Below are 6545 nucleotides of genomic sequence, written 5' to 3' on the forward strand. Positions count from 1 at the left end.
CCCAACACAGTCCCTAGGAGATTTTCTTGCTGATTTTCATGGTGCTGGCATTTCACCCTTAATGTGTATTTTAGGCATCCCCGTCTTAAATCAGTATCTCAAGCCTCTTAAAACTGCATTGCGGTTATGCTTGGATTTATTTTTTAGTACTTGTCTTTTGCTGAGGAAACCAAAACTGGCCACAGTTTTATAATGTATGGTCTTCTTGGTGCCCTACAGAAGGTAAATGTCACTTCCCTGTGACACATTAAGTGATCCCTTTGCATAGTCTACTCAAGTATCCTCAAAGAATTTGACACCAAGGATGTCCCAAGGGGTTGGCCTCCCAATGCCACCTTCCAGGATTTGAGCATTCAGCTCAATGTAAAGCTCAAAATAGTGCTGAGGCAGAGAGAGATACTCAGTATCTTGTACTTCACAGAACCCAGATGCATTTTGCACACACCAGCTATAACGTAAGGAACTCGGGTCAAATCAGAGAATTTCTCTTCTTTCAGCCTCCAGCTTTTCTAATTGTGTTGCAATGATTTGCCTCCTGCTGTGAGGAAATACAGAAAGCTGCTTATTTAGTAAGTTTTCAGCAATCCTAAAGAAGCCGATTCCTCCCTCCCTGGAATGGCACAGCCTGTGTTCCTTCAGAAACATCTTCCTAAATAACACCAGACACTGAAAATGCCTTTCCAGACCCATAGGCTGGCATAGGACTTATAGTGTAGTTGCACTGACATTTGGCCAACATGCTTACCATTTCCTTCTGGATTCTTCCTTGCCTTATTCTTGATGGTGTGTTAGATCTGCTAACAGGGGAGGAGGTCCTGTAGAGGTGAGACCATCTTGTACTCAAGACATACTGAGAGAGACCTACTTGAATTTTTTGCTTGCCTTTGCATTCAATTTGTACATCATCCTGGGACTGCATGCAATTTTTCAGCATGAAAAACATCTGGAAAAAATGCTTAGGAGAAACTACAGATTTAAAATAAAAACAAAAATAAGCCCTACCAAGCAAACAAACCCTTGTATTTATCCCTAGAGCTTAGTGACTAAAAGATTATGGCATAGAAGGTTCCTGGATTTATCCATCCTCAAACATGCTTTTCTTCCTCAATGGCAATTATACTCCTGAGAAGAAGTCAGAGCTGGTCAGATCTAGCCCTGGCATCTTTCAGTGGATTATTCCTAAAATAAAGAGGCTTTTCCAAGCCTGGTGGTTTCAGATGTTATGATCGATGTTTATTCATTTGTCCTCTCTTTCCATGGAACTGGCAATGGCTGCTATTTCTGTATCCAATACCACTGTTATGTCTGTTGCTCTAATCTAGCTACTTATATGGTCTCCACCATCGTAATATTTGAGCACATCCCAAGAATTAAAAAAAAAAAAAAAAGAAAAAGAAAGGAAAACCCTAGAACAATAACAAACTCTCTCTTTCTTCCTTCCCAGCCTGATCTTAATAAGAGTCTTCAGGTTTTATGCTTGTATGTGTGTGAGGAACTTACTGAGGAAAAGCTGAATTGAAGAAATGAGTCCTACCTTCAGCTGTGAAAAGAGAGTGGGGAACGCTGGCATGGGAGAGGCCACACCGGTGACCTGGGCTGCTACAGGAGTCTGCCAGGACTAGATGTGCTTCCCCTAGTTTTTCTGCTCCTTGGCCCCTGGCTCGGTAGTGTTTTCTATGATTCCTGGAATCCGGCAAGTTGTAAAAGTTATGAGGGGCAGAGGGTAGACATGGGTTTTTCTTTTGACAAGGAAAACTATTATTTCTGCCTGGAGACGAGTCGCCCTGATCGGCTGTCAGTGGAGGTGTTGTTTCTATTTATTCTGACCACATTTGGATGAAGATCAGCGTTTCTCTGTGTCTCTTCTCCATCTTTGTCTGGGCATTATTGTATACTGTTCCTGTGGACACTGAAGTTACCCAAAACAAAATTTTTCCTGCAAATTCAGTCACTGTTTTAGATAGCTTTCTCTCTAGAAGGCTGTGACTAGTTTTTAATGGCCTGTTGGGAGCCTGGTCTTACCTGCTCACCTATTACCCAGTTTTGGTGCTCTGGACCTGCAGTCCAGGGGAAGAAAAAACTGATGAGCCTTCGGGTCCATTAGCTTTGAGCCTTATCTGTGGGGAAGAAAGCGAATCCCATGTGCATGAGATGGGCTGGGTCTTGGTGAAGATTTAAGGGCGTTAAATCCTACCTGAATAAGAACAAGCTGAAGCTCTTGCCATGTGCTCTGAATCCAAGAGCAGCAAATGGAAGAATTACCAATGTATAAAAATGTAAGTAAACACATGCCAGTATTAATTGGAGGAACATGTCCTTCTCACTGACCTTAGTCTGTGTGACTGTACCTCTGCTGTAAGGGACATGAGCCCTTGATTTCTCCTCTGTAACCAGTAGACAGAAACCTCATTTCCAGCTGAGGGATTAAACTGCACGTGAGGAAACGATTGAGTGCATTCTTGACACACCTTTTTTTAGACCTGGATCAATGAAAAGAAGTATCATTATGTCTCATATTTGGGCTGGAAACTAAGCAATTTGCGTACTTGCAGGAATGAGATACAGTCGTCTCAGAAGTTTTTGTTGGCAATAGGACAGGCAGCTGTCAACGCTTCAGTCTAGAAGTAGATGCAGCTCATTAGGACAGTTGGATATCATCAGATTAGCTGGGCTTGGAGGTAGGGTGAGACAGGAAAACATATGACAAGAACTGGCATCGCAAACCCTCCCCCTTCAGAAATACTACCTCAAAACCAAGGAATGTTGTGGTCGATCGTAGCCAATATCAATAGAATATATCCTAATTTAAGGGCAGACTTGCCAAGTATTTCAGCATGGGTTTCAGTGCCCCTGGTACACATAAAAGTTATGGCATCAGTTCTGGATTAGTTACTGGGACTCCGGTAATGATGTTCCTGGCATAGCACTCCTTGCAAACACGTACTTTGGAGGAGTTCCCATACATTTTTTTATTGTCCACTAGAGCTGTGGTGGCAAGCTGTGTGAAATCTATCCAGAAAACTGGAAAAAATCAAAACCAAAGGGGAAAAAAACAACCAAACCCAATCAAAGATGGCAAAGCCTTTCTTGTGTAGACCTAAAACAAGGTCTGAAATATGGGTTGACTATGTAAAAGTCATGGATGATGGAGTTTTAGACTTTCTTTCAAAGCACTTAGATGACTGCCTGAAATATTCTGTTCAGTTTTGGTACCAGAAAGATGCTTGCAACTGGAAACAATTCAAAGATGAATGGCAACAAAAGCAACAGCAAGAAATAGCTGAGTGGCAGCAGGGACTAGTTTTGAAGAAAGCTTGAATGGACTTGGCTCGGTGACAGACAAAGGTAGCCAAGGTCCTCGACAATACTCCATGTGTATTTGAAAAATGTAAATGGCAGCAGGCAGATGAAGTGTTTATCAGCGTGCATTGCCATGATTTGGTTTTGTGTTCAAAACATCTTTGTTCTAAGCACACTTCTCTTTTCAGAGCTTGAGCCTTAGCTTTGCAACCCAAGCAGCAGGGATACCTTGTGTTTCTTTAGGACTTTACATCAGATGATCCCCAAATGCTTTACAAGGGTGAATTAAAGGAGCTTCACGTTAAAAACCTAAAAAAAAAAAAAAAAAAAAGAGGATTAATTTCTTTTTCCCAAAAGGCAGTCAGCTCCGGAGTAAAGTAAAAGAGGACCTGTATTCTCCGGTGGGTGAGAACCGTCTCCCTTTACATTACGATGGAGTCACAAAGGATTTGTTATCCACTCTTAGTTCATCTCTGGGGACACCGTGAGCAAAGAAAAGAACGGTTCCCTAGTCATTGAGAATGCACTGCAGCAAGCAGCACCAGGACTAGAAATTTTATCAAATTGAAACATAGGGGAGGAATAAAAGAGACAGAATTGCAATTTCCTTGAAGGGTATTAGGCTTCATCATCATAACTGCTGCCTCCATTCTTTATGAGGATGTACAGACAAGAGTTTGATGTTATTTCTCTGCTGAGCAGCACCTCTGCTTACTCAGTACTGATTTAAGGTTGCTAAAGCAACACCAAAACCACTTCCTATAGAGTGTAGATGTGCTCTGCAGGCCTCCCAGGCCTACAAGGTTAGCAGAAGTTATGAAACGTCATGGAGGAAATACAGTGCAAAGTACTAAGAGGTGTGGAAACCTTAAATGGGGATGTAACTTCAACCACTTCTTAGTCAATGCTAATGGAATATGGGAGTGTGATGGTCTTACATTTAAAAACCTCTTTATTTCTGAGGAAACTTTCATTCTGTTAATAATCAAGAGGAGACTGCTTTATAAAGAAAAGAAACAATTTTGTTTAAATTTGAACATCTCCCTTAAAATACTATTCCTGTGCACACTGAGCCTGTGTGACATTGTTTTAAGCCTTATACTTGTATTCACCATTTAGCTTTCATTACTGACAGAATCTCAAATGCCAGAGGATGTGCAAAATCTGCTGGGTGATTTGCAAAATCTTCCAGTGTTGAAAATTTTTCTAATGATGAAATACTTTATTAATTGCTTCTATTTTATCTGATTACTGGCTATTGCCACATGAATCCTGAGGGCTTTGCAACAAGGAAGATCTGCACTCCTTAAATTATAACTTCTGGGATTACGCTAAAATACCGTGTAAAAACTAGTATTCATTATTATTCAAACAATTCTCAGTTTCAAACATATCTTCCATGAGACTTTAGGCGAGAAAAGGAATTCACCTCTAGGCTGTTTACTAATAAAATCCCCAACTATTTTTGTAGAATTTTATTTACTACTCAATTGTATTGGTGTGATCCTGGGAAGGAAAGATCTGCTTAACCTGGAGTTTCTTTTCCAATACACTTCCTACTGAATTCTGTGAATTGGGGGTTGCTTGAGTAGTGTTCCTGCTAAAAGTGTTCCCAGTGCTTTTGACATTGAGCTTTTGCTCGTTGGCTGTCGGGTGTCCTTGGCTGTAACAATAATACAGCAACTGCTGCTGGTTTTCCCTCATACTCTCAGAACAATTCAGATTTTGGTATATGCCAAGAGAATCATAAAAACATGGACCATAACTTTGGGGCCGTGTTTCTGCAAGCACTGGTGATGAAATTACTCCTGGAATATTGCAGTTAGTTAAAATATCACCTTGCTAGACAGTATCGGCAGACTGAAAGGATGAGAAAACATCAGAGAGCTTGAGAGACTCACCCATAACAAAAGATTAGAAGAATGGCTTCTGAACCAAAAGACAAGTGGTGATTTTGACACAAGCACAAACACAAAGGTCAGTGTGGATGTTTATACAGAAACATGGGAAAGATCTCATTTACTTTATAGCTGAGTCAAGGGATGTAATTACTATACGTTTATCCCCTGATCTAGATACAACATGGCCAAAAAGATGTATTGTGTAGCTGGGATACAACCAAGTCATGAGGAAAAATTTCCTTACTGGAAGAGTGGTTAAACATTGGACCAGGCTGCCCAGGGAAGTGGTTGAGTCACCATCCCTGGAAGTATTTAAAAGACATGTAGATGAGGCGCTTAGGGACATGGTTTAGTGGGCATGGTGGTGTTGGGTTGACGGTTGGACTCGATGATCTTAGAGGTCTTTTCCAACCTTAATGATTCTACGATTCTATGAAGTCGAAGTCCCACACAAGCCAGTGACTTAAAACTAGTTGCTGGCACGAAGGTGCCCTTGCCACAGCACTTCCTTGTAGAGCACACCACAGGGGGGCCAGGTGTGTTGTAACCATGTCCCTTTGCCCAACAACAGTTGCAGGAAGGTGTTGGACTAATGGTATGACATCAATGCAAAGAAAACTCCCTTTGACTATTAGAAAACGAATTCCAGCAGTGTGACCTGTTAGGCTGGGAGGCAGGTACCCACAACAGTCCCGCTGCTAACACCTGGGGTACTTCTAAAACTAGGTTGTGCAAAGTATTGCAGACTATGCAGTATGCAGCGGCCCAGCACAGGCAGGGAGACAGCTGACTTGTGGGATGCTGGAGGTCTGCAGAGATCTCCATGGGTCTTAGGCTTCTCCTCTATCTCTGATTTCTGCCCTGCTGATGTTTGAGTGCATTACTGTCCTGTCATGCAATTTGTTTTATAACCCAGAGGGGACAGCTGCATTCCTTCTACAGCAACAATATTTTTTGTGATGCCAATGCCATGACCTTTATTCATGAAAAACAAAGTACAAATGGGGAAAGCTGGGTGGAGCTCTGTCAGAAATGTGATGTAAACAGCTACAAAGATGTGGCTATGCTCCTCCAAAGCCACTTCCCACCAGGTAAGAATCAGAGCAACAGGCATTGCAAACACAGCAGAGATCCTATCTGATATTTTGTTTAAGCTAATTGCCTATACCTAAAAGCAAGGTCTAATAAAAATTGCCAAACTGAACTTTCGGTCAGATTAGACAACAACATCAACAACAATAGCTTCCAAAGGATTTACAGAAACAAATTCCCATTCCAGGTATCTGCTGACATTTTAAAAAAGCCAGCCTCTTTTCTAGCATTCATGAAAGTAACATGAAAATT

Source organism: Pygoscelis adeliae, unplaced genomic scaffold (assembly GCF_000699105.1).
Source record: "Pygoscelis adeliae isolate BGI_AS28 unplaced genomic scaffold, ASM69910v1 Scaffold208, whole genome shotgun sequence".
NCBI lineage: Eukaryota > Metazoa > Chordata > Aves > Sphenisciformes > Spheniscidae > Pygoscelis > Pygoscelis adeliae.